This window comes from Clarias gariepinus, unplaced genomic scaffold (genome assembly GCF_024256425.1).
Source record: "Clarias gariepinus isolate MV-2021 ecotype Netherlands unplaced genomic scaffold, CGAR_prim_01v2 scaffold_36, whole genome shotgun sequence".
NCBI classification, from domain to species: Eukaryota; Metazoa; Chordata; class Actinopteri; order Siluriformes; family Clariidae; genus Clarias; species Clarias gariepinus.
This window is the reverse complement of record NW_026521003.1, coordinates 24,233-42,459: the sequence shown is the minus strand read 5'-3', so window position 1 is coordinate 42,459 and position 18,227 is coordinate 24,233. Positions and strand designations below refer to the sequence as shown.

Sequence of the window (18,227 nt, the reverse complement as noted above, 5' to 3'; positions counted from 1 at the left end):
AGTAACTACTTAAACGTAGCTTCTACATCATTATTCAAGGGCATCTCCAAGAGCAGCGACTAAATATCTTGAGTGGCCACATCACTGCCAATCTTAATCACATTCCGGCCTTGCCCGGATCAGACTTCTGTACGGGAAGTGAGAACATACACCAGACAGTATTTTATAGACACTATAACTTCCGGACTTTAACTCCGCACACAAACTAGAAATCAAACTATTTTTTCAAGGAAACAGACACATCACCTAAGATTTAAATTCAAGAACATCCAGGTATCACACCCTTGAGGCTGAAAAATAGTTTGTTTTTGAAAAACGTTTTTACCCAGAGTTAAATGAAGCAGACTAAAGTTGGGTGTTGGCTTGTCTCATGAGTGAACACTGTCAAGCAAAAACAAGGCCCAGGACAACATGGGCCACAACTGCTATGTAGCCGAGAATTAGGATACTTGTCTTGCTTACACAACAGGAAAGGATTTAAATATGATATGAACCTGTTTTGTTACAATGACATAAAAATAGTGGACATTTTTTGTTTTAGTGACCTTGATGTTTTGCACATATCCAACATAGCTATTCAATACTACCTTTACAAGCACTTAAGAAATATGCTTTTCATGCCAAAGATTTATTAAAATGCACCCAAAAAAAAAAGTCCAATGATACTTTTTAAAATAAAAATGATTTTTTGGATGACCAACAAAATTGGTTTCCTTACATAAAACATAATAGAAAAAACCACTCACCTGAATATATCTGTAATAACTTTTTCTAATGAATATGTCTGTTAAAAAAAAAAAAGAACGTGTTGAAATTTAAGCTTAGTGTTTGTACAGTATAGTGAAACTTAAAATGTAGTGTGACCATTTATGTGACTGTTGTGAATCAGCAAATTCATATTTCTTGAATTGAAAAACAAGCACCAAGAAAGGATTTGTTACTTTGCAGAAAACACTTGTTTAAAAATAACCAATCACATTCCATATAAAAATTGATTGTGTAAAGCTGTATTAAAACAATTGTTAAAAGCCCTATACAAATCAAATATGACTCCAAGTTTCAGCAGATGCTGAAGGATGATTTATAAAACAGTGCAAGGTTAACCTTTGACCCTGCTGTACAGGCCTGTATTCACTGGCTTTTATAGTTAAGGGACTTAAGTCTAGAAGTTGGGTCTTTTAACTATCATATACTGAGAAGTTGGTCTCAATGAACTGCTGAAACATGGAGTCATATTTAGGGCCTTTGCTGTTGTGCAAGACAGACAAAACCAAGGATCCTAGTCCTCAGCTACACAGCAAACGTCATTGCGATTTAAAGCAAGTCTGTCAGCTTGACCTCAATACCTTATTGGGTTACCTCACATTAACAGCACCTTGGATTAGACCCATTATGATGCCAATACAACAAACTGCTCGAAGGAGATTATTGCATATTTTGGACACCTGCGGCATAGCTTTACAATGTGAAATAATCAGGAATGACCATGGAGGTAGGAAATGATCTCATCAGTAAAAACAAAAACTCAGTTGTGTCAATATAAACTTTTATTCCAACAAAAGACCTTATAAAACAAAGCCATTGAGCCTGCCAAATCGCCATTTATGCCAGCTCCACCTTCTCCTCCATGCTGTTCTGTTAAAAACCTCCTCCTACACATCTGCTCCTTCATCCTGGTTCCTTTTCTTCAAAACCGCCTCTTTTATGTCTGCTTCTTCTGCCCATCCTTCAACTTTACTCCTCCTCCCACTTCACCCAGGGCTCCTTCAGTTTGAGAAGATATTATAGAAATCATGTGTAACCAAAGTATTTACAATTGACAAACCTGAGGTCTTTGGCTGTTAAAAAAAATTTACTTAACATTTACTGTAATTTGCAATTACCAGATGTTTGTGAGGTGGCTTCAAAGAGACTTGGCTGACAGAATATCATCCTCTTCACCTTACTGGTTCCATGAATTTTGCGAGTGACCTTCCAGGACACTTCCTGTTCCTACGAAGGTATCCTGCATCGAGAGGTTAAAAAAAAAAAAAAAGCCAAAGAGCTAGGGTGCTCTTACACCAGTAGGGCCTCGAACTGTGATCCTTTGATCCTGTGGTGAAAGATGAAAGAATTGTTTAAGCATTCTAGAGTTTACACATTGATTCAAAGTATCTGGATTTGTGACATATTGTTCATCACCAACAATGGCAAAATCCAAATTCTAAACAATATACATGTTTGTTTTAATTACCCCCTTCCCCCCCATACACACCTTGGGAGTTTTAGAGTCACCAGAATCACTGGAACAATTGATGTATGCAGTTGGAGATGTGGAGCTGGTCTAGTCTTAATCTGTTAAAATACAGATACAATATTCTGAAGACATTCTTATAGTTGGACCACCACATGACTACAGACCCAGTTTGTACATGCAAGTCCCTATAATATAAAAATCTGCATCCTTTATATTCACCTGCTTGGATATTTATGGATAGATACACCAATTTCATAAGATATTTGTTCCAATTACATAAATGAGCAGAGCTCCCTACCAAGTGCTGCAGCAATAGTTTCAGAAGTCGCCTCAATGAACAAATGGTGTTTTCCGGCATCAACAAGTCTATCTGAAATTATAAATACAATTGATTATACATGCATTTCTCCGTTAATGATGTGGTGTTAAGCAATATAGGTATAGGCTTGTATCTCAAACCTACCGCACTTTGATCGGCGCACTTTCAGCTGGTGTCCAACTACGTCCCGCCCAATATCTTAGACAAGCCCTCAACTCCACCATGAGAGCATTGATCCCTTCAGTCCCAAGTCTGACAGATGGTGGTGAAACATTCATGATGTATTTCAGGAAAGCCACTACATCCAGCAAATACAGTTTCTGGGTTGTTGGCTTTAACTGCCTTTCCTGAAGGTGTGCAACGAAACTAAAGTCAAGAACACAAATTAAGCCACGTCTCATACTCCGTTTGACAAGGACAGTCTTCACAATTTAGCGGTTACTTGTAGACGCAACAATTTAGTACTTACATGCGGACTCTACTGTGGTTTGAAAGAAAAAGAACCGAGTCTGCCATGAATTCCTGGAAGTGGATCATATGGGTGGCTCGCTTTATGGCCATTTTGCTGACAAATGAAAATGCATACCTGAGGTGCCAGGCTCATTGGGAGACTTAGGGGGAGGCCTTTTTGGAGTGAAATGTGCACAAAGAGTCTTGACTGCAGAGTGACAGGGAGAAAGCAATTTGGGCTGGCAAGCTCACACCCTCTTCTGGGCCTGACTAGAAGATTTTGAAGGAGGCACACAGTGGTGTGGCTTGAAAAGCAGGTTTGAAGCTCTCTAATGCCAGTTCCTTTGTAACATTTATCCTCTCTACATGTAGAGAGTGATGTAGGTTTCTAAAAATATACAGATGTATTGTCAATCACTTGAGCACATTTTAACATTTGCCTACAGAGTGAGCATAAATAAATAAAGCATTTCTGATCCCATGTTGACTACACAAGACCAAAGTAAGGAGCACAGAATCTTTAATGGCGGTTAGATTAAGAGCTACCTTCCCAATACACAAACACCTAGAGACCAACTTCAAACATACCTCAAGTTTGTGGATTTTTTGCAGGTGCTTGTCTAGTCTAATGTATTTAGCCTTGCAGAATTGGACTGGACAGGTGGTGGATGTAGGAGCATCAGGCCAGAGGCATCAGAAGCAGGCTACTGCTGTCTCAAAGTAAAGCTGTAAAAATTAAACAGATTATTTTTTTTTAAAATTTAAGCAAATGTAAAACTGCATCCGATGCAGGTTCAAATTAAGCCTAGAGAAGAGAAAACAGGATACTTACTGTCAGTGAGAAAGTTTGGGTAAAAGAACAGATTCAGTTGGTTCAGTAACCTTTTCTGTGGACCTTGGGTGCTGGGCTACATCAGCATACACTTGACCACAAATGGGACACCTACAGGTATGTCCACCTGTTCGATCGATGCACCTTCGAGACAGCCGTAGCCTGCCACTCTGCTCCTGATGCCTCTGGCCCGATACTCCTACATCCACCACCTGTAAACATTATATTCACAAAAGAGAAACATGTTTAGAAATGCTGCATCACAACCATATTTTGGGGAATAGAGACTCATTAATAAGCTGTTAAAGGGTGCCAGTCTGCTCAAGATTTACAAAGATAACTGCATGAAAAACAGTGATGGTTTTAACCAAGTCCTATATATAAGCTTAAACAAAAATTCACAATAACCAATAACACACACTACCTGCACCCTACAGATATTAAGGCATGTCATTATTCTTTGTTTCTTACCTGAACACTGACAACTTCTCCCTCCACTCAAGAAATTCTTCCATCAAAAGACCTGCTATTTAAGTGCTTAAACTAATCAACAAGTCTGATCTGATTGGCTGCAGCTCCATTAATTGTTTTCTGCACCTGATTGTGTTCAGTTCATCAAAGGAACACAATCTTATCCTTGGAATTTCACTGGATTGGGAGCTACTGAGATGTTTTAATGATTTTAATGTTTTGAAGTCTAAAGCTATTTCTTTAAAATTAATTCAATAAATTCATTATATAAAGTTAAAATGATCCCTGGTTTTGTCTTTTCTACACAACAGCAAAGGCCCTAAATATGACTCCAAGTTTCAGCAGTTCATTGAGACCAACTTCTCAATATATGATGGTTCAAAGACCCAACTTCTAGACTTAAGTCCCTTAACTATAAAAGCCAGTGAAAAAAAGTTAACAATGAATGATAAAGGTTTTTATTAAAATGCATCCAACAATAATGTTGTGAATCAGCAAATGAATTCATATTTCTTAAATTGAAATACAACAAGCACCAAGAAAGGATCTGTTACTTTGCAGAAAACATTTGTTTAAAAATAATCAATTACATTCCATACAAACTTAAATAATTCTTTTGATTGTGTAAAGCTGCTTTGGGACAATGACAATTGTTAAAAGCTCTATGCAAATAAAATTGAATTGAATTAAATATGACTCCAAGTTTCAGCAGTTCGTTGAGACCAACTTCTCAGTAACTTCTCAGTGGTTAAAAGACCCAACTTCTAGACTTAAGTCCCTTAACTATAAAAGCCAGTAAATAAAAAGTTGACAGTGCATGATGAAGGTCACTGTACACGTATGACTAAAGATGTTCCGTAGGGATTATGCACTACACTGTGAGAACATGGTACACTCTTATTGAAGGCCTATACAGTAGAGTCAGAGGTTAACCCTGCACCGTTTCATGAATCCTCCATTAGCATCTGCACGTAAGGGGGGTCTTTTAACATGCTTAATATCATTGTAAAGCAGAACTTTTCAGATTTTTTCCTACGTTTTAAGGCTCTTTTCAGCTGTAATTTCCTTTACATTAAGTTGACTAGTGTTTAGATCTTTGCCGTTGTATGATAAAAGGTGTGCACATGCCACAGAATCAGAGGATTGCCATTAACGTCTCCTCTGCTGCAAGAGCACGCTAGTTTACTCCAGTTACAAGTATATTAGCAACAAGAATACATCTAGCACTTAATTGTATTTTTTAGATGCAGCAGGTCTACATAAGCCCAGGTACAGCAAGTATCCTGGAAAATTAGTCTTCAAAAATTGTGATGGAACCAATAAGGTTAAGAGGCATACATGTGAGTTACAACAGTCAGCGGTATGCAACTATTTACACATAAACTTCTGTAAGGCTTAACATTAACAGACTAGACAAGCACACCAGCAATGATCTCCCATCTTGATGAGGTTCAAGACAGCAGTTGAAGAGGGCATTGGGAGGGAGATGGATGAAACTTCAAGGTGCTCACTGAAAAACATGCATCCTCCTTCAAACTCTTGCAGGTCTGGTCAAATTAAAAACACACAAAAAAAGACTGAAAATACATGCAACCTTCACTGTATGAAAAAAAGTATATATATATATATATATAAGTACCTCTCATCCCTCCCCGCTGAGCGAGCTCGGCCGATCAGCTCTGTCTGGATCTCTGGCTGCGAGAGGTTACAGCATCACCAGGGAACCGAACTAGGGAGCACTTTACCACTGCACTACTCAGAGTCCAGCTAAAAGCATTTTAAATGCAGCAACTTTAATATATGCAATCATAGTAACTGCACTCTTTTTAGATGTTTGACGATCAATGGCTAATGGGAGATTTTTTTTAAGGTGCTCTGAATGTTATTTATGATGTATATATTCTCTTAAGTATTATAATATTATATATATATATATATATATATATACTACATCCACCACCTGACCATGGAAACATTAATCACAGAACAAACATTTTTAGAAATGCTGCATCACATGACCATATTTTATTTTTGTCCAGTACATTTAATCCTAATTCCAAGATTACAGTATGTAAAGCATGTTTCTGATATACATGGGAAATAATCTATTACCAACTCCGGAGTTAATGTGTTAACAACGCATGCGCGCGTGCACAGCGATGGCGGAAATAGAAACTTTTTTTTTTTTTTTTTTTTTAATTCAACAATTTATTTTTGCAAAACAGCAATCAGTGTGGATAAAATCTCACTACTTCAGTATAAAAAAAATTCTTAAACAAAACTGACCAGAAAATAATAGTGTAATATGCGAATATTATGCTCAAAAGGGAAAAATTAGTCAATCTGCTATAATTCGTATCAGTATCAATGTTTGGCTTTCGATCTAACTACTTACACAATATGAATGGGTTATTCTTTTTTTCCCCATCCTGTTTGCCTTAGTAGTCTAAATCAAGAGAATATAACCAATCATTTATCACAAAACAACCATAATTTTAAGGTGTTTTATTTGTAATGGACATTGATATTCATTTGGTTGAGACTTTATACAAAATGTTATCCATAGCAGATATATAAAAAGGCAACTACAGATACAAAATTTAAATAGTACCAAGTCTCAGGTCAGAGCTAAAGTTTGAGCAATTGGCTTCTAAAGCCTTCGTCACCTTCGAGCAAACAAACTTACTGCATCAAATTAAAACAGTGCAAGGATACCTTATTAAGGCAAAAAAATAGAAACTCATACTGCAGTGATTAACTAATTTTGATTTCCACTTTTTAAATATATATTTTTGGTCTCAAGATATGAAATGGGAAAATGAAGATGACACAAAAACATAACCCTTTTAAGCAACATTACTATACAGCTTAAGCACCAACAAAAAATGAAAAAAGGAGAAAAAAAAATCTATAATGACACATTAATGCTTCTGAAAACTAAAGACTTGGTGTACAAGACAATATGATCTTTACACGTTTGACAAAGTCTTTAAGGTTTTGTTTGCAGAATTATTGTCTCTAGCTAAGACTGCTTGAGGAAGAAGCTACAGTATCTGATGTAAACTGTTTGTTTAAGATGTTTGTCCTCCACTTATTTAGACACCCTTCCCTGGCACTATCTCTGAGGCCAACGTGTGCCCTTTGAACCGAGTACTATCTAAACACCCTGTATCACTGGAAGCCTTAGTGATTATTCCCACCAAAGGTCAAATAAACACTCCAAAAACAAGCGACTGTAATTATCACCTTCTTCTCTCTCTCAAACACACAAATACACTTGCACATCACAGTGTAGGAATGCAGTGGAGCAACTCTTTAGAAGCCTCTATTGCCACATTAATACAAAAAAATTCCTCATTACCACCTTAAAATAAAGGAAAATCCTTACTACATAAAAAGGATATGAACAAAGAATGGTTAGTGAGGTGGGGTGGGGCTTTAAAGGCAAAATTTCCCTTATGTGAATGGGATCCAAATAAACAAAGAAGCTGTATAACCTCTTCTGCAATCAGCATAACCTGCTGTTTATAGCACCTTTACACGGTCAAACTAAAAAAAGAAAATGCAACATATTACTAAATCAGTACCTTTACAAGGATTGGGATCATAAACAAGGGCAAAAAGGGGAAAATCCTTAATGAAGTTAACGATTCAGGTGAAAACACAATCCTGACTAATGCATTACAACAATAACTGTCTGACATTCCAATTCACACCTTCACTTGATTTATTCTTGTATTTGTGGCTCGGTAAACTTACACTGGCCTTGAATTTAGATTTTTCGAAAAAGAAGACAAAAAAAAAAAAAAATCACATTGAAAATTTCAATTAAAGCTTACATAGAAAACAAACAAAAGGCACCAAAATATGCATGCCATGCTATCAGAAAATATCATAGTATATTGTTTCAGTTTTTTACTTGAATTGCACTATTCTACTATTGCCTGCCTCTATTGCTCAATTACTTGTGGCAATGTAATAAATTCAGATTCTTTACAATGCATTTTCATGTCGTAGATGTGAACTCAATGTGCACAAAGTAACATAAGGCCAGCCAAATAAACAGTACATACACCAATTAAATTAAAATAAGATTTACAAGAACACCATGGCATGCATCTAACCTTTTAATAGCTTCTTTTAAAAGGGGAGGATGAAATTTACAATAAATGATAAACAGTAGTTCTGCAGTCTGGGGCCTAGTCCACGTGCACACAAGCATTTTTAAAAACATGTTCTTTTTTTATCTTTTATTCTTAAAAATAAAATCTTTGTTCCCATGGAAACAAAAAACATGCTGTCAAAGCACAGCAGGCAGTAATAATCCACACCATCAAGCCCTGCTGGTCAATCAGAAGCCTGAAAAAAGGCATCACAAGTATACATCATTCAATACAGGCAGTTATTTTCTGTCTTCACCCTGTAAGGTGTTTTCCTGAAAGGGCAGTTAACTGTGACCTAACATGGAGTTTGAGTGTGTGTGTGTTGGGGGAGCCAAAACTCACAAAAAAAATAGTTTTTAAAAATATCTGTGTGGGCAGACAATGCCTGGAAGACTGCTTAAGTATTATGTGATCTGCAAAGAGAGCCCTTACATCGCTTTTCTTCCTTTTTTTTTTTTTCCAGTGCATCTTTTGCCGTCGAAATGAGTAGAATGGTTGAAATGTTTATTTTCAATCATCAAATTTGTTATTTAATTACAAATACGTTGTTTACATGTGATTTAATTTCAAAATAGCAAAGATCTGGTTAGATTGTTTGCTATTTAGATCAGATATTTGTTAAATACACACTACATAAAGAAAAAAATGTGGACACCTGACCAACCATACGTACCCATTCTAAAACCATGGGCATTAACAAGCAGTTGCCTTTTCTGTTATAATTTCAGATATTACCTTCACTTTTTTGGATTCGCCCATTTAGCCTCGAGAGCAATACTGAAGTCAGGCACTGATGCCAAGTCAAAGTCTTACGTGCAATCAGGTTCTTCCACTGCAATCTTGGCAAACCATGTCTCACTCTGTGCACTGGGTCATGGTCATAAAACAGGTTTGAACTTCTTTCCAGTGAGGGAAACCTGTAATGCTATTGCATACAAAGACATTCTATACAAACATGCGCTATAAACTCTGTGGAAACTGTCACGGGAAAACCCACATGTGGGTGTGATGATCAGGTGCCCACATACATGTGGACACCAATGGCTTGATAAAATTCAGACTTATACCTCTAGGGGGCGAGGGGGGGGGAAATAGAAACTAATGCTGGGACGCGCGCGCCGTGTGTGGAGAAATCCCGGAAGTGTTTACGGCGTCCGACGTCATGGATGACGTTTGAAGCCTCGCTGCGAATGGCGGAAGTGGGTCGTGTCTTGCCGCAATGTGGGTGGATTTATTATTTTTAAGGTGCTCTGAATGTTATTTATGATGTATATATTCTCTTTAGTATTATTGGTCTTTTGCTGTGTTGTTTTTGTGTTCACTGTCTTGTTTTGTAGATTACATTTTATATATATATATATAAAGCCGGAGAAATCCCTGGGTAGTATGTAGTGGGTAGTATTGTTTTTGAATAAACATTCATTCATTTTCATTTGCGTTGGGACGCTTATGAATACATGATTTTGTATTATCTGCTTCACCTAGGCCTGGTTTGGAAACGGCACCATGCAGGACAGACGAGCTCTACAGAGGATGGTGCGATCAGCCGAGCACGGCCTCTCAACCAGATCAATACTCAGGACTAAACAATCTCTGCATCCTTGCACATTGCACAATTCACAGTTATGGACATTTTACGGGATCTACAGTAACCTCTCTGCATTTTTGCACGATACATCGTAATGGACATTCATGCACAGTTGCACAAACCCTGGACATTCATGGCACATTTCACATTCATGCACATTTGCACTTTTGCACAGATGATGGACATTTATGGACCACGGACACACATCTACGTACACATGCACATTTGCACACTTCCTGGTCATTTCCAGTTACTGTATTTCCATCTAAATTCTTCTTTATATTTTTATCCCGTTGTATAGATGTTTTTTTTTTTTTTAATCTTATATATTTTTTGAAGTGTTTTATATTTTGTTTTATTTATTTATTGTTAATTTTAGGTCACGGGAGGTTGTTTAAGCATTTCAGTGCATAGCTGGCTGACGACTCATTTCGAATCGCAATGATGTTTGCTCTGTAGCCGGGGACTAAGATTCTTGGTTTTGTCTCTCCTACACAACAGCAAAGGCCCTAAATATGACTCCAAGTTTCAGCAGTTCGTTGAGACCAACTTCTCAGTATATGATGGTTAAAAGACCCAACTTCTAGACTTAAGTCCCTTAACTATAAAAGCCAGTAAATAAAAAGTTAACAATGCATGACCAGGTTGCCACGCACACATTAGGCTTAAGATGTTCGGTAGGGATTATGCACTACACTGTGAGAACATGGTACACCCTTATTACAGGCCTGTACAGCAGGGTCAAAGGTTAACCTTGCACTGTCTCATGAATCATCCTTCAGCATCTGCACCTAGGGGGGTCTTTTAACATGCTGTATATCATTGTAAAGCAGAACTTTTCAGATTTTTTTTCTACTTTTTAAGACATTATGAATTAATGTGTTTTTCAGCTGCTCTTAGGCCCATGGACCTAGTTCAGAGGTCAAATGTGCACTGTAATTTTTTAATGGCTTTTGATATTTTTAGCTTTTGTGTTTTGTTTTTAATTTTATTATCTTGTGTTTTGTGTGGGTTTTTTTTGTTTGTTTGTTGTAAAGACTCCATTTTGAGCTTTCATTTAAACTCTAAATGATTCATGTATCATTTAAGGGATTTGAGGGGCAGCCTGATGAATTGATGATGTTCAGCTGTTCTTGAGGCCATGGAGCTGAGGTTGAACATGCACTAGGGAATTAGGCATATTTTGAAGGAAAAGAAGATCAAAATCCCCTCTGCTATAAAAAAAGATGTAAAGGTAATCTTCTAAGTGTTAATCTGAGCTCTAGTGGTTCATCCATGGTTAATATATCTTTTAAAGAATTAAATTGGCAGCCTGATGAATTAATGTTTTTCAGTTGCTCCTAGGCCCATGGATCTGAGGTTATATGTGCATTGCATAGTCAGGCCTATGTTAAAGGAAAAGAATGTCTGAATAAATTATGCTATACCAAGATGTAAAGGTGAAATTCTAAGCTTTCATGTCTGTTCTAAATGGAATCGCAATGAGGTTTGCTCTGTAGCCAAGGACTAAGATCCTTGGTTTTGTCTTTCTTACACAACAGCAAAGGCCCTAAATATGACTCCAAGTTTTAGCAGTTCATTGAGACCAACTTCTCAGTATATGATGGTTAAAAGACCCAACTTCTAGACTTAAGTCCCTTAACTATAAAAGCCAGTGAATAAAAAGTTAACAATGCATGATGAAGGTCACTGTACACGTATGACTAAAGGTGTTCAGTAGGGATTATGCACTACACTGTGAGAACATGGTACACCCTTATTACAGGCCTGTACAGCAGGGTCAAAGGTTAACCTTCCACTCTGTCATAAATCATACTTTAGCATTTTAACATACTGTATATCATTGTAAAACAGACCTTTCAGAAAGAGCAGAATCTAATCATAATCCTACTACAATGGGCTTTTGTGCAACAGTACATTTTACACACAGACTCAAAGGTCAAAGGTCAATCCTGCACTGGTAATCAGGCCTATTTCAGAAGAAGAGAATGTCTGACTAACTTGTGTTATACCAAGATGTAAAGGTGGCATTCTAAGCTTTTATGTGTGTTCTTAATGATTCATGTATCTTTTAAAGAATTTGATTAGGACGCTTATGAATACGTGCGTTTCTATGCTGCTTTTAGGCCGATAAATCTGGTTCAAAGCTCAAATGTGCATTAGACGTTCAGGCCTGTATCGGAGGAACAGAATGTCTGACTAACTTGTGTTATACCAAGATGTAAAGGTGGCATTCTAAGCTTTTATTTGTGATCAGAATGATTTATATATATTTTAAAGAATTTGATTAGGATGCTTATGAAGACGTGCGTTTTTATGCTGCTTTTAGGCCGATAAATCTGGTTCAGAGCTCAAAGGTTATTGAGGTCGAGCCGGTTGATGACTCATTTCGAATCGCAATGACGTTTGCTGTGTAGCCGAGGACTAAGATTCTAGGTTTTGTCTTTCTTAAACAACAGCAAAGGCCCTAAATATGACTCCAAGTTTCAGCAGTTCGTTGAGACCAACTTCTCAGTATATGATGGTTAAAAGACCCAACTTCTAGACTTAAGTCCCTTAACTATAAAAGCCAGTGAATAAAAAGGTAACAATGCATGATGAAGGTTACAGTACATGTATGACTAAAGGTGTTCTGTAGTCAAGTTCTTAAGAAATATGCTTTTCACACCAAATTTGTTTATTAAAATGCATCCAAAAAAAGTCCAACAATAATGTTGTGAATCAGCAAATGAATTCATATTTCTTAAATTGAAATACAACAAGCACCAAGAAAGGATCTGTTACTTTGCAGAAAACATTTGTTTAAAAATAACCAATCACATTCCATACAAACTTAAATAATTCTTTTGATTGTGTAAAGCTGCTTTGTGACAATGACAATTGTTAAAAGCTCTATACAAATAAAATTGAATTGAATTAAATATGACTCCAAGTTTCAGCAGTTCATTGAGACCAAATTCTCAGTATATGATGGTTCAAACACCCAACTTCTAGACTTAAGTCCCTTAACTATAAAAGCCAGTGAAATAATGTGAATACGAAGTTAACAAGGCATGACCAGGTTGCAATGCACATTAGCTGATGTATGTTTGGGTGCAAATATAGCCATTGACAGACAAAAATCTAAGAAAGAGCACAAACACTTTTAAAAACAATAGCGTATATTAAAGTTGCTGCATTAAAAAAGCTTTTAGCTGGATCTCAGTTCCAGTGATGGATGTAAAACTAGCCATAGATCGTCAAACATCTAAAAAAAGAGCACAACTGCTATGATGGCATATGTTAAAGTTGCTGCATTAAAAAAGCTTTTAGCTGGATCTCAGGAGTGGGCAGACCCTGACTCCCCATTGCCCCACAGAAACCCTTGTCCTTTCAGGGGTGAGTGTTTAAAGTGGGCCGCCAAACTTGCCAGATAGGACTCGGGTTTTATTAGGTCTTTCCTAAAGATTTTATTATTCTTACTGATGTGAATAAAAAAATGTATTTAAAAAATTGTGTGGGGTTCCAGTGATGGATGTAAAACTAGCCATAGATCGTCAGACATCTAAAAAAAGAGCACAACTGCTATGATGGCATATATTAAAGTTGCTGCATTTAAAAAGCTTTTAGCTAGATCTCAGCAACAGAGACAAGATGGGCGATACCTCTATTAGTACATCTAACTGCTCAAAAAACATCTGGACTATAAACCGGTGGCTCTACTCTTCCACAAGATGATGTTTGAAACTGCCCATGTTCGGTGGTGGGAACTAAACCCCACATTTTGTTGTCTACCAACTAAAGGTCAAAATACATACGTCTAATCCAGCACACACGGCGGAAGACAACCACTTCCAGTATGTGGAGATATCAAAGTGGAATTCTATCAAAAACAGTGCAAGATGAGAAGGGATAAGATGGTTTACTTCTGGGTAAACACATTCCTTATCCCTGGATCAGTGGGGAACAGATTATTTTCCCCAAACTTTTAGGTGAAGCTATATTTCACAAAAACATTGGAGGAACCATCCAACTCAGAGGACAGCCCTTCCGCATGCGTAACCAGTGACATGACAATGAACCGGATCATTATATCATTTTTCTGACTAATATTGATACCCAGGAAGGGATAGAGGCCATAAAAATATCTTAAAAAAGAATCCAAACGCATCCAGGCCTGAACAAAAGCTTTTGACTTTTAGAGGCATGATCACAATACAAGCACATGTAGGAAAGGCGTGGTAGACAGACCCTCCAGCCAATCTGAACTTTTAATTGAACGACGGAGGGAGAATCTGTCAGCGATCAGGTAAGAAAACCAGGATAACTGCATGTATTAATATCTGTATGGTGCAGGTAGTGATTACTGTAAATGTTTAAGATGTATGTAAAACTCGATGTCTGAGGAAAAACATATTGGGTCTTGCAATATGGGTCTGGGCAAGTTGGCTTTGACCATATTGGGTTTTGCATACATTCATAACAAATATTTATAATTATCCTGCTTAAATGGTTAAAGGGTCTTTTACGGACATGTTGGGTTTTTTCATACAAAGATGTTGGGTGATTTAAATGTTTTAAAGTTTAAATCACTCATGAAGGTTTTTAAAACCTATTTCTTTTAAATTAATTCAATAAATTCATTATATAAAAGTAAAATGATCCTTGGTTTTGTCTTTCTTACACAACAGCAAAGGCCCTAAATATGACTCCAAGTTTCAGCGGTTCGTTGAGACCAACTTCTCAGTATATGATGGTTAAAAGACCCAACTTCTAGACTTAAGTCCCTTAACTATAAAAGCCAGTGAATAAAAAGGTAACAATGCATGATAAAGGTTACAGTACATGTATGACCAAAGATGTTCCGTAGGGATTATGCACTACACTGTGAGAACATGGTACACTCTTATTGAAGGCCTATACAGTAGAGTCAGAGGTTAACCCTGCACCGTTTCATGAATCCTTCATTAGCATCTGCACGTAAGGGGGGTCTTTTAACATGCTTAATATCATTGTAAAGCAGAACTTTTCAGATTTTTTCCTACGTTTTAAGGCTCTTTTCAGCTGTAATTTCCTTTACATTAAGTTGACTAGTGTTTAGATCTTTGCCGTTGTATGATAAAAGGTGTGCACATGCCACAGAATCAGAGGATTGCCATTAACGTCTCCTCTGCTGCAAGAGCACGCTAGTTTACTCCAGTTACAAGTATATTAGCAACAAGAATACATCTAGCACTTAATTGTATTTTCAGATGCAGCAGGTCTACATAAGCCCAGGTACAGCAAGTATCCTGGAAAATTAATCTTCAAAAATTGTGATGGAACCAATAAGGTTAAGAGGCATACATGTGAGTTACAACAGTCAGCAGTATGCAACTATTTACACATAAACTTCTGTAAGGCTTAACATTAACAGACTAGACAAGCACACCAGCAATGATCTCCCATCTTGATGAGGTTCAAGACAGCAGTTGAAGAGGGCATTGGGAGGGAGATGGATGAAACTTCAAGGTGCTCACTGAAAAACATGCATCCTCCTTCAAACTCTTGCAGGTCTGGTCAAATAAAAAACACACAAAAAAAAAACAAGACTGAAAATACATGCAACCTTCACTGTATTAAAAAAAAGTATATATATATATATATATAAGTACCTCTCATCCCTCCCCGCTGAGCGAGCTCGGCCGATCAGCTCTGTCTGGATCTCTGGCTGCGAGAGGTTACAGCATCACCAGGGAACCGAACTAGGGAGCACTTTACCACTGCACTACTCAGAGTCCAGCTAAAAGCATTTTAAATGCAGCAACTTTAATATATGCAATCATAGTAACTGCACTCTTTTTAGATGTTTGACGATCAATGGCTAGTTTTTTCTCCCAAACCTTCATGAGTTGGTTTTTCATCAGCCTCTGACCCAACACTCCTCCATCCACCACCTGATCATGGAAACATTAATCACAGAACAAACATTTTTAGAAATGCTGCATCACATGACCATATTTTATTTTTGTCCTAATTCCAAGATTACAGTATGTAAAGCATGTTTCTGATATACATGGGAAATAATCTATTACCAGCTATTAAAGTAGAAAGACCATGTGTAACAAAGAGTGTCGGGAAAAAATCAAACGCGTCACTCCGGAGTTAATGTGTTAACGACGCATGCGCGCGTGCACAGCGATGGCGGAGATAGAAACTATTTTTTCCTGCTTTCACAGACCATTAATTTATTCTACAACTGAACAGTCATAAATCCAAGTCTCACACTTACACTTTCCTGTAGAACTGTAGGCTGTAAAAACTGTGGGGAGTCGGTTGCATTTACACTGTTTTGCTCAGTGCATGGACTTCTGTGTAAATACACAAGCAGTGAAAGTGCATAATAATGATAATAAAAACAACAACAACGGAGCGGAAATAGAAACTATTTTTTTTTTTTTTTTTTTTTTTTTTTATTGAACAAAAACAGAACAAAATATACATTTATAATAGCATCATAAAGTTGTGTAAACGTTGATCAAAAAGCAAGGCACACATAAATTATTCGAAAATAAGTATAGAAACAAGAAAATGATAGTAAAAAATATATAACAAAAACAAAAAAAACAAACAAAAAAAAAATAAATAGAGAAAAAAAAAAAAAAAAAAGTAAATGAAAAAGGGTCCCTTTATTCTTCTTCTGATAAACTAAATTCTCTTATTATTTCAGCTAATTTTTTGGCCTTTTTACCTTTCATATGTTCCAATGATGGAACATAATTGCAAATAAAATCCTTTTTAAAGACTGAAAAATAAGGTTTAGTTTTTATACACTTACATTTATGAATAAAAAATTTGCCTAAAATCAGTATTATATTGGTGAGAAAGTTATTATTCTTATCATCTAGTAGTATTCCAAATATAATATGTTTTCTTTCAAAAGCGGGCAGTGATTGTATCTTTGGCTCCAACCAATAAGACATGTTTTCCCAAAAAATAGCAGAGTACTCACAGGAAAAGAAAAGGTGATCAGTAGTCTCAATGTCAACTTTACAGAAAGTACAAGCATTTTGTTCAAAATTAAACCGGTGTCTTAAAAACTCAGATGATGGATAAATACCATTAAATATTTTAAAATGGGTTTCCTTTGCTTTAGGAGCCACTGGAAAGGCAATATATTGTGTTCGTAGTATTTTAACAGTTGGTTTATCATAAGTTTGTAAAATATTGTTATAATATAATGATGTTGGATATATTAGAAAATTTAAACAAGAGCGGATGATTTTGTTGGGAAGCGTTGCTTTAAGGTTATTACCATTAAAAAGAAGTGATGGGAGATCACATGAACCATCTGAGATGTCAGTAAAGCTGTTTTGTACAAGGTTTATAAAACTTTTTGGAATAGCTTTTAATACTCGTTCAAATTGTTTGCGTTCACCATGCAAGTTGTATTTTGAGCAGAAATCACTGAACGATAACCAGCTCCCATCCTCATTCATCAAGTGATGAACTGACCAAACACCTTTTTCAAGCCAATCAAGAATGCACAAGGATTTATATCTAAATAAGACAAATCTGTTGTTCCATATTGAGGTTTGGTGTGGAGTGAAGTTATGATTGTATAATAATTTCCAATATAGCAAAACCTGTTGATGAAATGAAGATAACTTAATTGGTAGTCTAGAAACAGTAAAATCACATCTTAATAGAAAATCAATTCCACCCAATTTTTTAAATAAACCTCTAGGAACGGAAAACCAAAATTTATTTTCATTTGTTACAAAATATTTTAGCCATTTAATTTTTAACATACCATTTATACAGGTAAAGTCGAAGGACTGTAATCCCCCATTTTCATAATCTTGTACAAGTTGTGCTTTCCTGATATAATGCACACGTTTTTTCCATATGAAGTTAAAATTAATTTGGTTGATAGTCTTAATAACTTTATTAGAAACAGAAAGGCAAGATGCAGGATAGATGCATCTAGACAGACTTTCCATTTTAGTTAAATAAACTCTACCAAAAATAGATAAATCTCTCTGCATCCATACCTCAAGTCTATTTTTACACTCATTCCATCTATCCCAGACATTTTGCTTCTCCATCTTGATCTCATCTTTAGAAATGTGTATGCCTAAATATTTAACATTTGATTTAATTGGAATGTTATATGCAGTTGTAAGATGACATTCATGTATGGAAATAAT

At 36.4% G+C, this 18,227-nt stretch overlaps 3 long non-coding RNA genes across 3 annotated transcripts; all 3 read right to left on the bottom strand.

The window, feature by feature from the left end:
• Nucleotides 1-1,681: 1,681 nt before the first annotated feature.
• LOC128517144 (uncharacterized) lies at nucleotides 1,682-2,997 on the bottom strand. Its single transcript, XR_008356796.1, has 5 exons — nucleotides 2,700-2,997; nucleotides 2,535-2,606; nucleotides 2,255-2,334; nucleotides 1,884-2,092; nucleotides 1,682-1,764 (listed from the first exon to the last, which is right to left on the bottom strand). It is a non-coding gene; the product is annotated as an uncharacterized LOC128517144 (long non-coding RNA).
• A 602-nt stretch (nucleotides 2,998-3,599) lies between these two features.
• Nucleotides 3,600-6,139, bottom strand: LOC128517143 (uncharacterized). The gene is made up of 4 exons (XR_008356795.1): nucleotides 5,948-6,139; nucleotides 5,732-5,855; nucleotides 3,838-4,049; nucleotides 3,600-3,731 (listed from the first exon to the last, which is right to left on the bottom strand). It is a non-coding gene; the product is annotated as an uncharacterized LOC128517143 (long non-coding RNA).
• Nucleotides 6,140-13,922: 7,783 nt separating this feature from the next.
• LOC128517142 (uncharacterized) lies at nucleotides 13,923-16,459 on the bottom strand. Its single transcript, XR_008356794.1, has 3 exons — nucleotides 16,310-16,459; nucleotides 15,693-15,974; nucleotides 13,923-15,593 (listed from the first exon to the last, which is right to left on the bottom strand). It is a non-coding gene; the product is annotated as an uncharacterized LOC128517142 (long non-coding RNA).
• Between the last annotated feature and the right edge of the window lie 1,768 nt (nucleotides 16,460-18,227).